A 24259-nucleotide genomic window follows, 5' to 3' on the forward strand; every position below is an offset into this window, starting at 1 on the left:
TTTTTGGTGAGAGAGACCGAGAGGGAAGAAGCAGGAGGAAGATGAGAGAAAGGAGGAGGGTGGACTCAGTGGTCATGCTGTGTGAATTATGTTGCATCTTTCCTTGTTGATTATATAATTATACACTATTCATAGGCCACCTCACCAAGTTGCACTGGGTCAAAAATATTATCTTTTCATCTGTGTTTAAATGTTGCTGAAATAACCTCCCTATAGTGTTTTCCTCTCTGCACGTCACACAAACCATGGGTCTGTTCATTACAAACCAAGAGGGAGCTGTGCACCTTGGACACCTTAGCCTCAGCACAGCCCAGCATCAGCAGAATTTAACAGGCCACATCGATCATTTAATAGTAACAGACAGAGGCCAATTTTTCTCAAGATGTGAGCTAGCGCCCAATGATTAAGAAATTTGGGGGCTCAAGGCTCCTCTCCATCTTCCTTTGGCCCTGTGGATTTGGTCCGTTATTCAAAGTCTCCATCTCTTTGCTTTACCATGTTTATAATGGAAAGGAGAGGTCTACTGTTATGCTCACATTTACTCTTGCAATCTTTTGACCAAGCAACATTCATTGAGTACCTTTCCTAAGCCAGACACTCCGTTTTTGGGTAGAGCTACTGAGCAGAATAAAGCGTCTTTCTATTAGCTGTTCTCAGCCCATTGGGAGATAAATTGTTTAAACCACAAATTATGGCACAAAACGGTGAGTTTCGTAGAAAGGGAATGTTCCTCATGGTAGAGGAGTTGAGAAGAGAATTCTATAATAATCATATAATATTACATCCAGTCTAAACAATGGTGGTGAAGAATCAATGGGGGAATCCCAGAGAATTGCAGAGAGTGGGACCAAGGGCTCTAGTCTGGTGATGGCAAACGGCTGCCACAAGATCTCCTCGTCTATGTCCTTTGCAGACATTACTAATCAATCCTTATTTCCCTTTGAACTCAGATTTCAAAACCCTCCTTAAAAGAGTGCCTCAAAATCCTGGAGCATGGGGGGTACAGAATACTTCAGAGTCAGTCCAATCTGGGTTAAAACTCAGCCTCTGCAACTAGGGGATGCATAATTGTGGGCAAGCCAATCCACCTCTCTTTTCTAATTGAACCCGTCCCTGACAGAGTGACATGATAAATAAAACTAAGGTAAGGAAAATTCTCTCTCAGACACTGCTGATGGGAATGCAACATGATGCGACCACTTTGGAAGATAGGCAATTTCTTTAATAGCTAAACCTAAGTTTATCATCTGTCCTAGCAATTCTACTCTTAAGCATGTACCCAAGAGAAATGAGAACATATATCCATATGAAAATTCACGCGTGAATATTCCTAGCAGCATGATGCTTAATAGCCAGAACTTGTTCATCAACTTACGGCTTGATAAAGACAATGTGGTCTATCTATAAAATAGACTATTATTCGAAAATAAAAAAGGAGCAAAGCACAGAGACGTACAACATAGATAAAACTCAAAATCATTGCGTTCGCTAAAAAAAAAAAAAAAAAAAACTAGATCCAAAGCAGTATATATTGTATGGTCTCATCTATATATTAACACAAGGCAAGAAAAGGCTACTTACAGGCAGAAAAAATTGGTTCCTGGTTGCCTGGGACTGGGGCGGGAACAATGATTAACAGAAAAAAGAGCTTCGGGTGGTATTTTAGGGTGATGGAAATGTTAGAAAATTGTAACATGGACACAACCTAAATGTCCATCAACAGAGGGATGAAGAAGATGTGGTATACATACACGATGGAATATTACTCAGCCATGAAAAATGAAACAATGCTATTTGCAACAACATGCATGGAGCTAGAAATCATTATACTAAGTAAAGTCAGTCAGACAGAGAAAGACAAATACTATATGATATCAATTATACACGGAATCTAAAAAATTGATACAAATGAACTTATTTACAAAACAGAAATAGATTTACCAACCTGGAAAACGAACTTATGGTTACCAAAGGGGAAAGCAGGGGGTGAGACAGACACATCCTACTATATGTAAATATATAAACAACAAGGACCTACTGTATACACTATATTTAATATCATATAATAACACAATGGAAAGGAATCTGAAAAATTATATCTATCTATATACATCTCTCTCTCTATATATATATATAACTCTCTATATATAACTGAATCACTTTCCTGTACACCTGAAATATTGTAAATCATCTATACTTCAATTAAAAATGTGCTGTGGTGATGGCTTAACAGCTCTGTAAATTCATTAAAAAAAATCACTGGACACTTAGAATGAGTAAATTTTTAATTAGATAAATAATACCTCAGTGCAGCTGTTATAAAAAGACATGTCAAGTTTTTGCATGGAACTTGGGACTCAGGACATATACCAAACTATCATTCCAATTCCTTTCTTTCCAAAATTCTTCTCTTTCACCCAAGAAGAATAGTTACTTCCACAGAGCTTAATAGTCATTGTTTCTTGGCAATGAAAACCGTCTTGCCTCATGGCATTGCTGGCTTAAATTATATAGTTTAACCTCTAGCATATATATTTTGAAAAGTGAAGTGAAAGTGTTAGTCTCTTAGTCTTGTCCCAACTCTTTGCAACCCCATGGACTGTAGCCCGCCAGGCTCCTCGGTCCATGAGATTTCCCAGACAAGAATACTGGAGTGGGTTGCCATTCCGTTCTCCAGGGGATCTCCCTGACCCAGGGATCAAACCTGGGTCTCCCGCATTGCAGACGTACTGTTTATCATCTACCAGGGAACACCACAAAAAAACATTAATGTCCTCAAGTATACAGATAATCTCTTATTTGTAATGTTCTCCTCATTGGCAGCTGGCTTTCACTTTGGCTCCTGACACAACATTCAAATTCCAGTACTTATTAGTGGATTAAAAAAAGGAAGAATTTCTTTCCAACTGTGAATTTCTGGAAAAGGAAGTAATAACAAGAGTGGCTACTTTCGAGGGGGAACACATTTTAGAAAACAGAGCAGCATAAAAGCCAGATCAATTTAGAGACGCTGATTCAGGCTCAGCGTGGCTAATTAATTTACACAGCCATGATCACTGCAGACACATCTAAATTTTAGATTATTTTTATCTTGGCAAAGAAGCTCTTACCCAGGCCGGCCTCTTGTTGCTAAGCATCCAACAAAATAGACATTAAAGGAATTGGAGGGGGAAAAAAAAAAAAAGCTACCAAACTTTTTTTTAATGACAAATTGATGTCTTTTAAAACAATCCAAATAGTAGCTGTTTCTGTGAGAACAACACTTAAGTCAATTTAAATTAATTGATGTGTGTGTTAAGATCAGCCAGTGCATTCATTGTCTTTCATCTAAACAGGAGAAAGAAGTTGGAATGGCTTTATAGAGCCTCACATGTGAAGGTTGCTTTGAGCTCACAAAGTGCTGCTCAAACTTTAATGCTAGTTTAAGCAGATGCTTGCATTAATGCTTCAGGGGTTTTGTTCTGCAATGAGGGGAAGTTAAGTGTAACCTAGACTACTGTTGTTTGCCTTTCAGCATCCTCTTCCTCTGATTCTGGTGATGGGACCTCAGTTTTATTTTAGAAACATCCTGCTCTTTGTTGCAAGAATGTAATGATTATCTAGATAATTTTGCTTACATTTATGATTGTTAATATTTGAACACTGCCATACTGTCTTTCAGAGAAGGCAATGGCACCCCACTCCAGTACTCTTGCCTGGAAAATCCCACAGACGGAGGAGCCTGGTAGGCTGCAGTCCATGGGGTCGCTAAGAGTCGGACACAACTGAGCGACTTCACTTTCACTTTTCACTTTCATTCATTGGAGAAGGAAATGGCAACCCACTCCAGTGTTCTTGCCTGGAGAATCCCAGGGATGGGGGAGCCTGGTGGGCTGCCATCCATGGGGTCACACAGAGTCGGACACAACTGAAGTGACTTAGCAGCATACTGTCTTTCTCCCACTCTTATTTTCTCAATGCGTGTGTGTATGCATGGGTGCACACACATATACATGCATGCATGTATGTGTCTATATATACATTGTTTTCCTGCATCATCTGAGAGCAAATCATAGCTGCTGTGGCCCCTTAGTAACAATTTTTGGCCTGTATCTTCTAAGAAGGAAGACTCTCTGCTGTGGAATAGTAATGGAGACGGTGGCGGTGCTGGTTTAATCGATAAGTCATGTCCGACTCTGGTGACCCCATGGACTGTAGCCCACCAGGCTCCTCTGTCCATGGGACTTCCCAGGCAAGAATAGTGGAGTGGGTTGTCATTTCCTTCTTCAGGGGCTCTTCCTGACCCGGGGATCAAACCCAGGTCTCCCTCATTGCAGGCAGATTCTTTACCAATTGAGCCACCAGGGAAACAGTAATAGAATTATGAAATTCAAGGACTCTAAGTGTTGATACAATATCATTTTCTCAGCCCATAGTTAAATTTAGAAAATTTTCCTAATAATGTGCCTATAGCATTTTTCATGCAGGGTACAACCCATGGTCACACACTGCATTTAGCTGTCGTGTTAGTGACAGACTTCTAACAAAGTAATCAGAAAAAGGTAAACATAATGTTTCTCTACTGCAGGAGGATCTAGAAATATAAGTCATGGAGATAATACTGCTTTATTAGCCAGGAGAGGCTAGTCATCATGGGAGGAGCTAACTTTTCCTCTTAGAGTTTTTACTGGGTTCATTCACTGAATGAACAGCCAGAGTGAGATTCTGTCTTCTTGACCCAAGCAGGATTTGACTTAGTAACTTTAACTCCATAGCATCCTATCAGCAAGACAGCCTTCTGCTGCTGCTGCTGCTAAGTCGCTTCAGTCATGTCCGACTCTGTGGGACCCCATAGACGGCAGCCCACTAAGCTTCCCCATCCCTGGGATTCTCCAGGCAATAACACTGGAGTGGGTTGCCATTTCCTTCTCCAATGCATGAAAGTAAAAAGTGAAAGTGAAGTCGCTCAGTCGTGTCTGACTCTTAGCAACCCCATGGACTGCAGCCTACCAGGCTCCTCCGTCCATGGATTTTCCAGGCAAGAGTACTGGAGTGGGATGCCATTGACTTCTCCAAGACAGCCTTCTAGTAAGAGGCAAAGAAGATGCCTACAAAACCAAGGCCACTTTTGAAAAATTGCAAAACATGGCAAAGTTGACTTTTATTTTCTCTGGTTTCCTGTTTCTAGGCCTTTTGTATTTCCTGTGATATATGCTCAACCACATAATCCTTTCTCTCTGCTGTTAAAAGGTACACAGAGCATGATTTGGAAGGACACTCGCACCCTTATGGTCACAGCAGCGCTATTCACAGTAGCCAAGACATGAAAGCAACCTAAACATCCATCGACAGAAGAATGGATGAAGGAGATGTGGTACATACACTCAACGGAATATTACTCGGCCATAAAAAATGGTAAAATACTGCCATTTGCAGCAACATGGAATGACCTAGAGATCATCACATTAAGTAAATCAGAGGAAGGTAAATACCATATCATATCACTTTTGGGTTCTTCATTCAGGGACTTATCCTCCTAGAAGGATCTGCAAGATGGGCACCTGGGAAGCAGAATCATCCTTAAAGGAATTTTAGACCGATCTCAACCTGAGAGTCCCAGCAGGAAGGCCATCCCAGTGCCTTTCAAAGTAGTCTGCAGATGGCTTCTGCCCTCTCTACAAATATTCTGCAGTCATTAATTGTGGCCTTCTGGTAGATAACAATGGTCTCTTTATCACATGCCTTTTCTCTCTGACAGTAGAATTTCCTCTCCTGCCTTCCTACCATTTACGAGTCAGAGTCTGGATACTGACATGAATATAAATAAACAAACAACAAAAAAGTGAAGGACAAACAAACAGATTTAGCACATATTAAAGCTCCAGTGACGCCTATTTGCCTGCCCGTTTTGGTTCACTCTGAACAATGACTCTCAGGTCCTCAGTCCTCAAAAACATATAGTGAGGCTTCTGAGGGATAGAGACAATCTCACCAAAAAAGGTCTTCTGGAATTCAAGCACTTTGACCTAGGAGACTGCCCTGATACCTCTACTCAGCGTCTAATCACTTTTGCATTAGTCACAATTATCATAAGCCTTCACAACTGGTTTTATACTGGGAAGCAGATAAATAGCCATACATTGGGAGAAGAGAAAGAGTTCAGTGGAATTTGATGAGAATTGAAGGGAAATCAGATGCCAGCTTTAAGGGACTGAGGAGAGCAAAAATCTTAAAAATTACATGAAAAGCAGACACCACAGATCAAAAAGCTAAGATCGTGGGTGGGGGGCATTTAATGCAAAGACAAACCTGCTTCTCCAACTGAATCAAGCCCAGGGCATCTGTGTTAACCACACTTGAGCAAAGAGTGAGCAAGATATTTCTCCTCAAGGAGATGGTGAAGGACAGGGGAGCCTGGTGTACTGCAGTCCACAAGGTGGCAAAAGCTGGACATGACTTGGCAACTGAACAACATTACAGATAAGTCATATTGTGTTGGGTGAACTTTGCTTAAGGAATCAGAGGAGAACATAAAATACGTATTTAAAATGTTTCTGTTAAAAAAAAAAAAAACAACTGAACTAAAAACAAATAACTTGGGTGTTTAAGGGGCAAACTTAAGTTACTTGGAAATTTTTGGAGAATGGTTCATTCCCTCACATTGCCTGATAAATGAATTATCTGGACAGAAGAGATTGTATGTGGCCAGATGCCATCATGGAAAGAAGGGAAATCTAACCATAGGGGAACAGAGAATTTTAGGACAGTGTTGTGAGCCTTTCCCTGCCATTGAGACCTCTTCACCTGTTTATCTGAAACTTCTGAAATTAAAATTGGAAAAAAAAAAACTAGCAACATTGGCATCAACTGCCCACGGAGGTACATTTGCCTCACAAGGAGAAGCCTGAGCATCACAACCAGAGAGTGGCTACAGACAAGCCCACGCAGCAGGGAAGACCCAGTACCACCAAAAACAAACAAATAAATAAAATTTTTTAAAATACATTTTTCTCTCTTAGTGTCTGACTCTGTTTCTCTCTCTCTCTTACACACACACACACACAACACCTTAGGCTATTACCAGCATGCCACAAATACTATAGGATGGGTAATGCTATTCTGATCTGGACAGATGAGAAAAAAATGAGAAAGCAAAAGGTTTCCTTACTTCTCTTTATCTACCGCCACCAAATCAAACAAGCAAAAAACCCAAAAAACCCAGTGAACAGAAACAACATGCAAATCTATTACTGCCTAACCTCAAGCCAGCATTTTTCTCACTACATGATGTGCGTGAAGAATAAGCCCAAACAAGATGAGAGACTGCAAAGAAAGCACATGAGTGGCGAGTCAGATTATTGGTTACATATTCAGAGTCAGTGGTCCATGGTCCATGATCTGATGGCAGCAACTCCATCAGAAAGTGAAGCCCAAGATGAACTTCAAGACCTCGTTCCTAGAAATATCTGAGCCTGGATGTGAGAGGCTCTATCTGGAAGCTTTCTTACTATCTCATTCCTTTCTTTTTTGACATGATCTATCAAAGCTTCCCTGGTAGCTCAGCTGGTAATGAATCTGTTATGATGCAGGAGACCAGGGTTCAATGCCTAGCTCAGGAAGATCCCCTGGAGGAAGAAACGGCAACCCACTCCAGTATTCTTGCTGGAAAATCCCATGGATAGAGGAACCTGGTGGGCTACAGTCCATGGGGTCGGAGAGTTAGACATGACTTGGCGACTAAACCATTACATGGTCTATCAAGGCTTCTCTCCTTAAGCAGATGAAGTCTAACTTTTCTTAATAAAGCAGTATCAACCACCATCACCTTGACTCCACAACCATTAATTTGTGAGCCTCAGTAGCTGACGACACCTGACCAAGCACTTCACACACATCGTCATTCTTCAAGGCATCCATTGGGTGAGGATTAAAGGCTATAAATGCTTTGTAAACTGAAAAGTGCAAAGGATGCATGAACCAACGCCAGTCTTGGTGCTGTTTAGACTTACCTACTTCTGGCTCCTGTGAAAGTCCTAATTTACCTTTTCTCAAAAACCCTGCCAATCTTGTCTTGTACCTGCCTCCCAAGTCCACCCTCTTCCCCATGGCCACAACCTCTCACCTCATCAAGAGCCTTGTCCGTCTCACACCAGACTCCCTTCCAACTAATCTTCTTGCCTTCAGCCTCCCTCTGCCTCAATCCATTCCCCTACAAGAGCCAGGTTTATTTTTTGATATGAAAATCTGACCTCACTTCTTCCATGAATCCATGGGATAGATCACTGTAATTTATAAGATGCACCCCAACATCCACTGTGTCTACTCTAGAACTTTGCTGTTAATATAACCCTACAGACACATCGCATGTGGTTCCCCAATTTCCCAAACAAGCCAGGCTCGTTGAAAAGCCAGCGTTTTGGGACTTCCCTGGTGGTCCAGTGGTTAAGAATCCGCCTTCCATGCAGGGGATGTGAATTGGCTCCCTGGTCAAACAACTAAGATCTCTCATGCCTTGGGGGAACTAGGATCACATTCCACAACTCCTGAGCCTTCATGCCACAACTAGAGGAGCCCATACATGGCAGCGAAGATCCTGAATGCCACAATTAAGACCCAACGCAGCCAAATAAATGAATATTAAAAATAAATAAATATTTTAAAAAGCCAGTGCCTTAGCCAAGCACACTCTCCATCTGAATCATTCCACCTTTTCTTGTTGAACAATCATACAGCTATCCATTTCTTGTTGAACAATTATACAGCTATCCATAGTATACAATGAAGCTGAAATGCCACTGCCTCTGTGAGTGACATTCTGGTATCATCTTCTCTGTCTGTCCCAATCACAGCTCAGGGAGTCATTCTGAACTCAATGACCTCACAGCAACTTCTGTATTCTTTGATTACAAAATAATGATGACAATGACAATAATAATTGACAATAAATAATAACGGCTGGTATTTTATTAAAACTCTTTTAGACTTTGTGAAGAACTTTATATAGAATATCGCAACCACATGGGAATCCATCACTCTTTTATCATAACTAGCCTCATTTCACCGATGCCTCCTTTGGGCTCAGAAAAGTTATTTAACTTTCCCAAGGTCACACAGACGCCAGCACCTCCTATAAACTCCAAGGCTACAGCCTTTGTCATCCTCCCTGGTTCCCCCCTCCCCCCACCTCATTATCCAGATCCGTGCTGCCAACAATGGTAGCCACTGGTCATACATGTCTCATTAGATTTAACATTCAAGTAATTAAATAAAAATGAAGCATTCAGGTCATCAATTACACAAGCCCTGTGTTAAGAGCTCCAGAGCTCTAGAGGAAAATGCAGATATAATACACTACCATCATCAGAGAAAATCCTATTCAGCACACTACCCCAGAATGTGAGCCTCCGAGATTAAGAACCTGGTTTCGATATTATATTTTCTTTAAAATTATCCTCTGAAGCTCATTGAAGCTATGTATGGATAACCAGGCCCTTGCTACGTTGACTAGATTTTCTTACACTTCATCTGCAATATAAATGATGTTTCTTTTGAGCAGAAGAGCAACACTGCTTTCGATCCGTCAATCCCCATCATTGCCGGCACGTAGATGGCTCTTCTTAACCTTCCTGCCAAGACTAGGGAGAGGATTCAGTTCCTGAATCCCCCAGAGGATGTCCTCAGTCACATCATGGGTGCCCCGACCCAAGAGCTACCCACACAAATGCCCTTGACCGTTTTATGCGCTTGGTTCTGAATTCCAATGTGAAATTTCCAAAACTCACAATCTGCTTTGTTTCTTTGCTGTTTGGATTGTGAATGGGATTTTTTCTTCCGTAAACATTCCCTCCATACAGTTTCCATCTTTGGTAAACATTCCATCCATCCAAGGAGTTCAGTGGGTCCTAAGGCTTCTGTTCCATCCTCCATCCCCTCTAACACTCATGGGCAAAATTTCCAAATATCATCATCACTTATTAACAGCAACAGGGCTTGGCATTTTACTTACAAGTGGAGTCTTTAACTTAGTCAGCTCTAGATCTGAATCCTGATTCAACTGGCCTTGTAAATCTATAGCCACGTACTTCTCTAAGCCTCTAGTTTTTAATTTTTTATTTATCTATTTGGCTGTGTTGAGTCTTAGTTGTGACGTGTGATCTTAGTTGCCCCATGGTATGTGGGCATCCCCTGTTTGGAAGGTGGATTCTTAAGCCCTGGACCACCAGGGAAGTCCCTGAACCTCTATTTTTATCTTCCCTGTAAAATGGGATGAATTATGTTACTTAAAGAACCACAGTGAGACGAAAATAAGAAAATGCTTATCAATTGTTCACGACCCAGTGTATGATAACAGAAAGGGCTTCATTTAACTTTTAATCACTTTTATCCTTCTACGTTTTAATTTTGCTCCGGGCAATGTTTTGGAGACTTTATACTGAGATCTATCCTTTTTAATTTTTCCAAAGTCCTGATGAAGTAGGTATTAGTCCCTCGGCTTTGCAGATGAGGAAGAGGTTCAGAGCCACTCAGAGACCGAAGAATTGCATTCCAGGTCTGATGAACTGCGGAACCAAAGATCACTCCGCATCACCACGGTTCTAATTTACAGGAAGAGCTCAAAGGAGACACCACGTAAAGAACAGACTTTTGGACTCAGTGGGAGAGGGAGAGGGTGGGGTGATTTGAGAGAATAACATTGAAACATATACATTGCCACATGTAAAATAAGGAACCAATGGGACTTTGATATATGACGCAGGACACCCAAAGCCGGGGTCTGAGACAACCTGGATAGAAGGCGTGGCAGGAGGGGGTTTCAGTTTGGAGGGGACACATGTATGCCTACAGCCAATTTACGCTGATGTATGGCAAAACCATCACAATATTGTAAAGTGATTATCCTCCAATTAAAAAAAAAAAAAAAAGAACAGCTCTGAAACTCAGACTAGTCAGTGTGGCCCCCGGCGTCTGCAGAGAGCAGCTCGGCTTTGCAGAGAAAACGCCAGGCTCTCTGGCGCTTCTCTGATGCACAGCCTTCCAACACACTGTAGAGCCCACCAGGGAGTGTTAAACGGCAGGTCTTCCTGAAACAGGCTGAAAACCATTAGCCGAAAAGAGCATTCCATTCTCTGCTACCGGAGACATTTAGATGAACACTTTGGAAAGAAAGCAAGCTGCAAGCTGGCTTATAAGGGGGGAGGGCAGGGAGGACGTTCTCTCCTGGCAACTCAGAACAGGTGAAAACGAAACAACAAAAATCATAGTTGCCTCTTCACTCTTAGACCCTTTATGTGAGTGGTACCCAAACAGCACTGAAACAACATGATATTTACTACCAGATAAAGGTTTTCCCTCCCAGGACCCCGGAATTCATGATTCTAGCCATGCTCAGAATCACCCATTGTCTAAAACCGCATATTACAAGAAAACACGCTGCAAGCTCCCACGCTTCGTGCACCCTTAACTGCATCTTTACTTCCAGAAATTCACACTGGGTTCGGCCTCAAGAAATCCACGTTGTTTTGTGCGTCATTTAGAAATTTCAGTCGACTCTGCAGGTTAAAAAAAAAAAAAGTACAAAATTTTTTGGGGAGAAAAAAAAACCCAACTGCAACAGAACAGCTTGAGGAAGATAAAATTCTCTGCACATATTTAAATACATATTGAAATTATATCTATCTATGGATGTGTGTGTGTATACACATACATACATACACAACATCTTTTACCTGAAAGCGTGCCGGTTCGTTTCCATAAAAGACAAATTTGAGGTAGATGCTGATGAAGGCAGTTGCACATTTTATTACTAATCAGTGACACCAGGGGCCTTATTACAAAATATTTCTAAACAGACGAAATTCTGTAATGGGACCCCCAGGGGCCAGGCCCACAAAGTGTGAACTCGGCTCCACATCGGCCCAGCCACGTGTCTCCACGGTAACTAACTAAGGCGGCCTATGTGAGCGATTCAGAATTGCTGGCGTGCAGAAACCCTAAAGCCTGCCGACTTTATTTTTAGTCCAAGCGGTTAGACTTAACATTTCATCAGCGTTTAGCTCGCTTCTGTTTCCTAACAAACCCCACACACACAGGCACACGCCACCAGATGTCCATAGTTTATCATGCAAATATTACATAGAAGCAATAATCATTATTAACGAATATAATCATCCAAAGTGGGGAGGGATATCGTTCACTGCCAGTTTGTGCTCAGTCCCTTATGCCCCAGAGCCTAAAGGGAAAAGAAGAGGAAGAAAAAGAATAAACCGTCAGCCATCAAATGCCTGTTTTAACAAAGAATAGAGCTCACGTCCTGCCAGGGGGGCTGGTCTGCAATTTCTTTATGTTTTGACAACCTTTTTTTTTTTTTTCCCTCCCCAAGAGCGGAATCTACAAAGTCCAGAGTTGCCAGGATGGATCACTGATTATTCTTGGTCCACATGTTTGTGAAGATGTCCCCGGTTCGTCTTCAACAGGCGATACCATCAAGCCTTTGGGTTGTAAGCTATAAAGTAGGAGAGAAATCCAACAACCGTCTTCTTGATTCCTCCTTCACTTTGTTCTTCTCTGTCTCAGCAGTTGATCCTTTGCAGTCTGGCCACCTCTTGCCCTTTGTTTTTTCTGCAGCAGAGACCTTGAACCTCTGCAGCCTGTGGGGCACAGCAGGCTCACAAACAAGTTTGGCTCATCCTAGGTCATTTTTTTTTTTTTTTTAAATAAGAGGACTTAGCTGTCAACTTTGAAAAATCGGGAGGTTGCACATAAAAGTCTTGACTGTCAGGGACATTTCTGGTGATCCAGCGCTTGAGACTCAGTGCTCCCACTACAAGGGGCACTGATTCCAGCCCTGGTTGGGGAACTAAAATCCCACAGGCCACGACGTACAACCAGAAAGTAAAAATAAATAATGAATAATTAAAAAAAAAAATCCAGATTGTCAGTTTCTTAATAAAAGAGAATGAAAGGAAAGTCTAGCTGCAACAGTGGGCCCGAGTTTCCATCCCTTGCAGTGGGCTCAGCAGAAGAGGATCTGTCTTCTCTGGGGGAGACAAGTCTGTCACCTGTTGTAGGGATCAGCTCCTTCCTTCAGATGCTTTTCCAGGTCCACATCACAGGTTTACCTGTTTGGATTCTTTTCAAAACCTGTGATTTTTGCCTCCACCCCACCTTGGAGCAAAGAGATGGCTTCATTGTCCCTCCTCCTTTGTCTTTGTCCCTCCTCAAAGACTTAAGGGGAATCTTTGTAGTTTAGTTGCTAAATCGTGTCCAACTCTGCAACCCAATGAACTGCAGCACGCCAGCGCCCCCCCTCCCCCGTCCATCACCAATTCCCAGAGTTTGCTCAAACTCACGTCCATTGAGTTGGTGATGCCATCCAACCATCTCATCCTCTGTCACCCTCTTCTCCTTTTGCCTTCAATCTTTCCCAGAATTAGGGTCTTTTGCTAATGAGTCAGTTCTTTGTATCTGGTGGCCAAAGTATTGCAGCTTCAGCTTCAGCATCAGTCCTTCCGATGAATATTCAGGATTGATTTCCTTTAGGATTGACTGGTTTGATCTCCTTTCTGTCTAAGGGACTCTCAAGAGTCTTCTTCAGCACTGCAATTTGAAAGCACCAATTCATCGGTTCTCAACCTAATGTCTTAGGAGGATCTTAAGGGGAATTCTCCCTAAGTTTTTCTCCTTCCCTCCTTCCTCCCTTCCTTCCTTCCAGCCATCATTTTTTCCTTTCTTCCTTCATGTTTCCTTCCTCCCATAATCCCTAAAGACTTTGCATGCACCTAGCATATTTTGAATCACTGTGAACAACTTAGAAAAAGGTGATGTGTCTCAGTCATCTTAAGTATGTTGCAAGTTTCACTGTATGATCATATTTCCCCATCAACAATTAGGAGTATGAAACTTGCCTCTTATTTCCAATGCCATAGTATCCTTGTCTATACAATGACTTTCAGAGTAGCAAGGGTCAGATTGGATAATAAATGCCAATGATTTATTTCAGAGCTTGGCAAATAACCATGAACCATTTTAGCAGGAAAGTGATCAGGCATAGAAGTTAAGAGGATGGGCCGTTGACCCAGGCAGAGCTGGGTCTCAAGTCTGACTTCTCTCACCTCCTCACTGAAACTTTAGCAACAGAGTCTCTCTGAGGCTCAATCTTCTCATCCGCAAGTGGTTTAATACCAGCTAACTTCCTAGGATCACAGTGAAGATTAACAAGAATGCCTAACAAACATGTAGCACAGTAGTGTATGGTAAGAAAATGAATGGCACTTTTAAAGACATTTTCTCAGCATCAGAAACTGAAACCGTTCCTTGAAATTCAGAACATGTTGTACCAATTACTGATGTTAAATAACAATATATTCCCAAAATCATAGTGATTCAAAAATGACAAACTATCATCTCTCACATTTTCTGTGAGTTGGGATTTTGAGAGTGGCTTAGGTGGGTGGTTCTCGCTTGGGGACTCCTTTGCGTTTTCAAAGCATGAGTCATCTGATGGCTTGGCTGGAGATGGAGAAGTCACATTTAAGATGGCATCTTCATGTGGCCGGAAGGTGGCTTCACCCAGAACCAAGGACCTAAGAAACAAAGAAGAAGGCACTACGCCTTTGATGACCTAGCCTTGGAAGTTACACACCATTATCTATGTTACATTTCACTGGTCACACAAATGAGGCCTGATCCAATGTGGGAGGAGCTTACACAAGGGCACAGACAACAGGAAAGTTCACTGCGATCATCTCTCAAGCCAGGCATTCATGCTGTAATCTTCTCACTCACAGACATCAGCAGTCCAATAACGTCAAAGATGATTTACTATAGATGCGGTTATTTGATTATTGACAGAAACTGGAAGAAATAGACATATATACTTGAGACCTTAGGAAAAAGTTATAAATAGAGGTCAATTATTTCCAGAGACTACCTGAAACTTGCATTGAGTTTTAAAGGGGGGAACACACAATCTACACTTGTAATTAGTGTCTGTGGACGAGGAAAACACTCAAGATTTTCTACCCTTGGGGGCATGGGAGAAAGAGAGCAGAGTAAAAGAGTTAAGATCACATCCTGGGTATATTATCATATGTGAAATAGATTTCCAGTCCAGGCTCGATGCATGAGACAGGGTGCCCAGGGCTGGTGCACTAGGATGACCCTGAGGGATGGGATGGGGAGGGACTTGGGAGGGAGGTTCAGGATGGGGAACACATGTACACCCATGGCTGATTCATGTGAATGTATGGCAAAAACCACCTCAATATTGTAAAGTAATTTGCCTCCAATTAAAATTAAAAAAAATTTTTTAATATTACAACTGTATTCAGCAGAAAAAAAAAAGAAGAAGCCTTGTATAAATTAAGACTAATCATGGATTTCCCTGGTGGTCCAGTGGCTAAGATGCTGAGCTCCCAATGCAAGGGGTCCAGGTTCAGTGCCTGGCCTGGGAACTAGATCCCTCACGCCACAACTGAGACCTGCTGCCCCCAGATAACTGAATAAATATTAAAAAAAATCACATCCTGGGAAACACTGCCATGCAGAAATGGGGGCTGTGCTAATTCAATTCACTTTTTCCAACTCTAGCCAAGATTTGGGCCTGAGGAAACATTCAGAGGTTGAATCCTCTTATAGGATGGAGCCTTCTTGATTTTTTATTTTTGGCCACACATGCAGGCTCTTAGTTCCCCAACCTGTGATCCCTGAAATGGAAGCTCAGAGTCATAACCTCTGAACCACTAGGGAAGTCCCTCAGCAATTTTGAGGGGAAACCTTTTTAGAGAAATAGACTCCATCATTCCCTTCCAAAATTCTGCCTGCATGCTTCAGTGGTATAGTGGTGAGGATAGCTGCTTTCCCAAAGTCTTCCTGCAATACATCCACTTTTTGGAAAATAAATATTAGATCAAGCAAACCTTGGAGACCTCCCCAAAGCTGCTTTCAATTCTTGAAACCACATCTTTTAGTTTTATTTAATCAACAAGTCAGTCTTTACCCCTTGGCCATGAATTCAGGATATAATTGGCCCTTTTTGTAGAAAATATTTATATTAATACTTCCATGATGAAAGTGTAAATTTCCTTATTGTAAATCAACATACAGTACTTTGGCCACCTGATGCGGAGACCCAACTCATTGGCAAAGTCCTTGATGATGGGAAAGATTGAGGGCAGGAGGAGAAGTAGGCGACAGACAATGAGATGGTTGGATGGCATCACTGACTCAATGGACGTGAGTTTGAGCAAGCTCCGGGAGATAGTAAAGGACAGGGAAGCAGTCCACAGGGTCACAAAGAGTCCGACCAGACTTAGCAACTAAACCATAACAACATAGAACGTCATCCCCCAAATGGGCTGTTCAGTTCAGTCACTCAGTCATGTCTGACTCTTTGCGACCCCATGAATCCCAGCACGCCAGGCATCCCTGTCCATCACCAACTCCCGGAGTTCACTCAGACTCACGTCCATCGAGTCAGTGATGCCATCCAGCCATCACATCCTCTGTCGTCCCCTTCTCCTCTTGCCCCCAATCCCTCCCAGCATCAGAGTCTTTTCCAATGAGTCAACTCTTTGCATGAGGTGGCCAAAGTCCTGGAGTTTCAGCTTCTGCATCATTCCTTCCAAAGAAATCCCAGGGCTGATCTCCTTCAGAACGGACTGGTTGGATCTCCTTGCAGTCCAAGGGACTCGCAAGAGTCTTCTCCAACACCACAGTTCAAAAGCATCAATTCTTTGGTGCTCAGCTTTCTTCACAGTCCAACTCTCACATCCATACATGACCACAGAAAAAACCATAGCTTTGACTAGACGAACGTTTGTTGGCAAAGTAATGTCTCTGCTTTTCAATATGCTATCTAGGTTGGTCATAACTTTCCTTCCAAGGAGCAAGCATCTTTTAATTTCATGGCTGCAGTCACCATCTGCAGTGATTTTGGAGTCCCCCCAAAATAAAATCTGACACTGTTTCCACTGTTTCCTTGTCTATTATTTCCCATGAAGTGATGGGACCAGATGCCATGATCTTTGTTTTCTGAATGTTGAGCTTTAAGCCAACTCTTTCACTCTCCACTTTCACTTTCATCAAGAGGCTTTTTAGTTCCTCTTCACTTTCTGCCATACGCAATAGCATAGGGGACAAATGCAGGGACTCTGGGACAGATTTGTTTTTAATCCAAGCTCTACGATTTCATGCTGTGTGGGACAGGTGACTTAGCATGCTGTTACTCAGTTCCCTCATCTGTAAAATGGGACTCTTAATAGTACCACGTCATATGAGAGTCATTAAGATTAAATGGGTTTATATCCACCAAGAACCACAAAGTGATCAGAGGAGCCTCAATACATGTTACATGGTTTTTATTACTTTTGAAATAAGTAAAAATTCACTCGGGAAATGAGACAAGACGGTAGGCGAGAAAACAATGTGCCGATGGAGCCGAGAGAGAAAGATTTTATTTTTTATTTTTTCTGAGTTGAAGGAAGAACAGAAAGATGTAGCACACACTTCCGTCTTAAACCAAGCTGGCATCTCTTGTTTTTATCTTTCATGTCTGGAGTCGGGAGTCTCCGAAGACAACTGAGAAGAGATTGTGTTTGACTGATCACTCAAAAGCAGCCCCCTCGCTTGTCTTCTGAGACTCTGAATTAAAACCTCCAGGCGGAATGCGGTGGAGGACGGGCCGGAGAGAGGGCGGGCAGCTACTCAGCACTGAGTGGGCTTTGATGGCACTGAAGCAACCAAGATAAAAGAGCTCCTCCCAGCAGAGCGGAAATTAAAATGGGAAGCATTTCATTAGGACCCGTCCCAGGAAAGGAGCCCTGGGCGGGGAAGGAAAAGCAGAGAGGATTCAGAATGCCACCAGCCAGTCCTGGCCGCGGTGCAGAAGGGGACAGGTTCCCTGCAAGAACAACTGTCTCATCCTTAGGCTGTTGCGGTCACCGTCACTGTAGGCACCATGAGGCCCCTGTGCTGTAGCGACAACAGGAAGTCAGCAGCTGGCAGAATTAGGCATTTTAGGGCACATGGCAATCTGAGCCCCACCTACCTGGTTTTGTTTTGTTTTTTTTTCTTTAATTCTTTTCCTGCCTCCGTGTCTATTTGTCCCTGTTGGGCTTCCCTGGTGGCTCAGATGGTAAAGAGTCTGCCTGCAGTGCAGGAGACCTGGGTTCAATCCCTGGGTTGGGAAGATCCCCCAGAGAAAGGAATGGCAACCCACTCCAATATTCTTGCCTACGAAATCCCATGGACAGAGGAGCCTGGAGGGCTACAGTCCATGGAGTCGAGAAAAGTAAGACACAGCTGAGCACAGCCCAGCCCAGCAGCAAGCCCAACGTCTCTATGGGCTCCTATCAGTCCAGGCATTCAACATTATCAGACAGACGTCAGTTTCCTCAGCCTCTAGAAATGTTACTTCTTCTGCCTGAACTGCCTTTCCTCTGTCTCTGCCTGTCGGGATCCTATGCATCCTTCAAAACCCAGCTCAAATATCACTTCTTCTGATAGGCCTTAGAGCTTCTATCTCTGATCTGTCTAGAGTTACCCTCTCCACGGACTTGAATTTTAGAACTTCAGTGCACCTAGTCATTTATGCATAGATCAGAGTCGCATTAGCCTCCCACCACAGTTTATTAGCTGGGAGTAGGAAAATGCAATTTATCTTATTTCTCATATCAGATTGAATCAGAGAATGTTGGAGCTGAACATGACCTTAGGCTTCCTTTAGTTCAGAGATGGCAAATTTACAGTGCATGAATATTGCTTCTTTCATCTGAGCTCATGGCAGACACCATGAATCATTCAGAGCATCCTTTACTTCTTTAGAAGCTGGCATCAGCACCCTTATCAACACAGTGTTTTAGGCAGTCACAATCAACATACATGATTTGATGTGCCAACTCTGAATGAATTTAGTACCCTGCATTATATATGATGGAACCAAAATCCAGGTGAAAAATAAAGTGCTGTATGTCCAAGATCCAGGCTTCCATCTTTAAATTGCCTAGCTTGTCCCATCGTGGGTATACCATGCTGTTTCCCCAAACAGTGCTTTAGTCAGAATAGAACATATTATGGGTGTGAATGCAAAATTAAATTCCAAATTAAAAATAGAAAAGTTGTGAGAAAGCAACATTTTCAAAGATTGGCTTTAGTTAATTGTACAGAATATTGATACATGCAACGAAAGGACCAGATTCTTTCATCTAATTGGTTTCTTTAAGACTTTTCGTAGGCTTTAAAAATTCTAATAGGCATTGTGACTTTTCAGGAGGAAATTACAACAGTTAGAACTTCTCAAATGCTTTAGCTCATGGAGCTATTTGGGCTAGGAGCGGATCAAAGATGGAGAAGGAAATGGCAATCCACTCCAGGATTCTTGCCTGGGAAATCCCATAGAAGAGGAGCATGGTGGGCTATAGTCCACAGGGTCGCAAAGAGTCAGATACCACTGAGCGACTGAGCACACATGCACACAGGCCACAGAAATATTATGAGACAAAGCCTGCTTTGAGAAATGCTGATGAAAAGGAAAGAGTGTAGGCTTCCAACTCTGTCTTTGATTTCCACCCCAGCACTTTAACTTGTGAGCTGTGTGTGTGCACATTCTAGTAAATACGTTGAGGTCTGCCTCATCCATAAAACAGGTGTAATAGCCACCTCACAGGTGTAATGAACTAACACACTCCAAGTGACTGACGATGGTGGGTACTTAATAAATATTAATTCCACTGCCTGAATCCCAATGCACGGGCTTGAGAACGATTTTCTCAACTACAGTGCAAGACTCTTCAATTAAAATTATGTTTTGCCACTGTTTAATTGCTACATAAACATGTGGGCTCTTGTGTCTTATTTATTCAGCATTTATTCAAAATGAACTTTGTGTGTGTGTGTCAGAGACGATACAATGAGTTCATCAACACATTCCCTTTTCCTTCTGAGAAAGCAGGAGAGTTATTCTCCAGTGCCCCTTTGAAGCTGGTTATGTCCCCAGTACTGAGTTCTGGCCATCAGAATTTATGTGGAAAGGACTTAGAGCTCTTCTGAGTCTCAAACCTAGAAGATCTGTGGAGCCAGTCATCCATTCTCTACAAGATGGAAGAAGCGTGGAAGCCGGCATCCTTTGGGTACCACTTGGAGGAATATTTCTCAGAAGGGCTGAAAACTACAAACATTCGCTTTAGATCTTGGGTAAATGGGCAAAATAACAACAGCAAACATGTATGACTGTTCAGACTCTGAGACTGTAGGACTTAGGTGTTATCTCAGCACAGTTACTTAACTTCGGCACTATTGCAATTTCTGGCTAGATAATCGCTTGCTGAGGGGAGGGAGGTGGGAGATTGTCCTGCACATTAAAGGATGCTGAGCTGTACTCACCAGATGCCCACGGCAAAGCTCCCAATTGTGGCGAGCACAGCTGTCTCCAAACACTGCTTAAGGTCCCCTGAGGGGCTCATTTGCTCACCTTGAAGACACGAGACTTAGCCTGGCCCAATTAGCACACTATGCACCGACAATCTTAATGGCTTGCAAGCTTGTTGAAACACTGAACACACAGACTACAGATTTCATACCATTGTTTCACAAGCAACCTAAATGTCCATTGACAGAGGAATGGATAAAGAAAATGTGGCATGGGTATGCAATGGAATATTACTCAGCAATAAAAAGGAACACAAAGATACCATTTGCAGAGACATGGATGGACCTAGAGACTGTCATACAAAGTGAAGTCAGAAAGAGAAATTTCATATATTGTATATTAAGGCATTGTACTGTATATTAGCAAAAAGGACCGATGAACCTATTTGCAAAACAGAAACGGAGACACAGATATAGAAAACACATGTATGTACACCAAGCAGGGAAAGAGGGGATGAATTTGGAGATTTTGGTAAAGAATCTGCCTGCAGTGTAGGAGCCTTTGGTTCAATTCCTGGGTTGGGAAGATCCCTTGGAGAAGGGAACAGCTACACAATCCAGTATTCTGGCCTGAAGAAGTCCATGGACAGAGAAGCCTGGCAAGCTAGTCAGTCCGTGGGGTCACAAAGAGTTGGATATAACTGAGCGACTTTCACTTTCATATACACTACAATGTATAAAAATAGATAACTAATGGGGAAAAAAAGACAGATGTAGGTATAACTGCTTGAGCATCCCTCTAGATTCCAACTCTTCCTGAGCCATATAGCTTTCAGGATGAAACATCCATAGAAAGAAGGAAAATGTGTCCAGTCAATCTAAATCATTGTGACTTGATTTGCAAGGAAACTTACCTCCTGACATACCTGGAGCCTCATCTGTCTACATCAGGCCAAGTTGCCAACTGTATTACTGTCTGAGAGGTGGCAGGGGTGGGCGGATGGGGGGAGGGTGTATTCCAAAGACCAGATTATTCATTTCTGACACTCAGTATGTTAACTGTTGTTCTAGGAAGAAGCCAGCAGACACAGCCCACAAACCCAAAGGTCGGCTCCAGAACCAAATCATCTTGAAAGCATATGTAAAATAAACTCAAGTTGGTTTCTTCCTTGCAGGCTGTCTCAGAACCTTGAATAGGGTCATATGCTTGTGAATCCCAAAGAGAAGGGATAGAGTTTCCCAAGAGGCTCTAGTGGTAAAGAACCTGTCTACCAATGCAGGAGACATAAGAGACACAGGTTTCATCCCTGTGTTGGGAAGATCCCCTGGAGGAGGGCATGGCAACCCACTCCAGTTTTCTTGCCTGGAGAATCCCATGGACAGAGGAGCGTGGTGGGCTACATTTCAAGGGGCTACAGAGAGTCTGACATGACTGAAGCGATTTAGCACTCACACTAATGATACTTCCCCAGTTAATTTGATCCTGAAACATGAGGATGAGGTAACAGGGAGTAAGTGGAAGCGAAAAGAGCATTTGTTGAGAACACAGGCTTTGATGAGAAACAGACCCTGGTTAATCCTAACTCGGACTCTCTGAACCTCAGTTCCTCATCTGTAAAATGGAGATAACAATGACTCCTTCGAGGAGTGGAAATAATGCACAGAAACCAGTTAGCACGGTTATTGACACCGGAAGGGTGAGATAAATGCGAGCTTTCATCATTATCAATGCCACTGCGGCATGGATTCTCATACGGAAAGAGTTTTCTTATCTAATTTGCCTAGTAATCAATCAAAAATCCAAGGGGACTGTTGAGTAAAATGTTAAATAAATCCTGAGGAATCATGATGAAACATTCATAATATATGCTCTGCACTAAGATATCTTTACAACTCTCCAAGGGATTCGTCTTTTTAATGCAGTATGTGAGGCAGTGCTGGGGATGGGGGCGGGGACGCTATTGATCAGAAGGCCCTTTGGCAGTGACTTTTAAATCTGGGCCTTCTGTGTCACCGATCATGTTGGAGCTCTTTGCAGCTGAGTTTGAGGGGAAGGGAGCTGTGACTGAGCCCTGGGGAACACTTGCAGGTTGCTGCCTTTTGCTGTCATGCTATGACCCCCGAAGTATTGAAAGCTTCCTGCATATAACAGTTTAAACCCCACAGAGCTGAAGAGCTATCAAGTGTTAAAAAGAAGTGCAAGTATCATCCATGAAAGTGTGAGGCCCACTCTCCCCAAAGATGCTCCATATCCCAGATCCATTTGTTGTTGTTCTATTGCGAAGTTGTGTCCGACTCTCTGTGACCCCATGAACTGCAGCATGCCAGGTTCCTCTGCCCTTCACTATCTCCTGGAGTTTACTCAAACTCATGTCTATTGAGTTGGTGATGCCATCCAACCATCTCATCCTCTGTTGCCCTCTTCTCCTTTTGCCTTCAATCTTTCCCAGAATCAGGGTCTTTTCTAATAAGTCAGCTCTTCATATCTGGTGGCCAAAGTATTGCAGCTTCAGCTTCAGCATCAGTCCTTCCAGTGAATATTCAAGGTTGATTTCCTTTAGGATGGACTGGTTTGATCTCCTTGCAGTCCCAGGGACTCTCAAGAGTCTTCTCCAGCACCACAGCTTGAAAGCCTCAATTCTCTGGCGCTCAGCCTTCTTTGTGGTCCAACTCGCACATCCATACTTGACTACTAGGAAAACCATAGCTCTGAATATACAAAACATGACGTCTCTGCCTTGACAAATGGAAATTCATCCCAAAGTATCCTGAGTCTATTCTACGCATTCATGTAATTTAACTCCAATTCAACATGTGCCCATTGATACTTCCTGCATCAGTCTGCTTCAGGTACAGAGCCTAAAATGCTGATATCAAGATTGTGTTTCACTCTCTTCTTCTCTTTACTATTCTTTCCTCTTTATCTCTTTTTCCTCAGATTGATCCCTCCTCCTAGTTACAAGATGAATGCAGCACCCCAAGCTTATATTTATAGCTCTCAGAAAACATCATGGAATGGCTCTGACAGTAAAGAATCTGCCTGCAATGCAGGAGACTCAAGCTCGATCTCTGGGTTGGGAAGATCCCCTGGAGAAGGGAATGGCTACCCACCCTAGTATTATTGCCTGGATAGGAGGAGCTTGGCAGGCTACAGTCAATGGGGTTGCAGAGAGTTGGACACGACTTTTAGTGACTGACACTTTTCACTTTCTTCCTGTTGGCTTCAGCAAGTGTCTATATGTTGATTCTGATTAGATAGACTTCAGTTATGAGACTGCTCCTAAACCCATCACTTGTGGTCCATGATACAGAAACTGCTGACTAATAGGCTTGGGTCAATTTCCTAATCTAGAATTCAGGAGGTTGAAGCACCCCAATGAAACTATACACATTAAGGTAATTTCTTTAATGAAGGAAAAAATGCATGATATAACAAAAAACAAAGGAGAAATCGATGCTGAGCTGGTTAAAGACACAGCAAGACAGAGAGTTTTTGCAAAGTTCACCTCTACGTGATTTTAATACTGGAAGCCTGGCCTGCATTTTGTACACAAGAAGACTGAAGGACCAAGCAGTTGAAATCCACCTGCTACCATGTGACTGGCTGGAAACCCAGGAAGTCAGCCTCCAAATGCACTCTTAAACACACAAGCTTTCCACGAAGATGGCCTAGGTACCATTTTTCTTGTGCATTTTCTAAAAGGTCAGAGATGGGGTGGGCTGGAGGGGAACAGGGAAGAAATTCCTGGAAATGTAGTTACTTCTAAGTCTCTTGGACCTCAGATCTGAATCCAACAAGATGCATCTTGTTGAGTCATGACCTCTGAATCAACCTCCCTTATCATCCTTGGATCTTCGTATTTTCTACGACAGTATAAGGGCTGATGTAACAGTAATAGTTCTTAGCTGAAACACC

The sequence above is a fragment of the Bos indicus x Bos taurus genome, chromosome 25 (genome assembly GCF_003369695.1).
Source record: "Bos indicus x Bos taurus breed Angus x Brahman F1 hybrid chromosome 25, Bos_hybrid_MaternalHap_v2.0, whole genome shotgun sequence".
Lineage (NCBI taxonomy): Eukaryota > Metazoa > Chordata > Mammalia > Artiodactyla > Bovidae > Bos > Bos indicus x Bos taurus.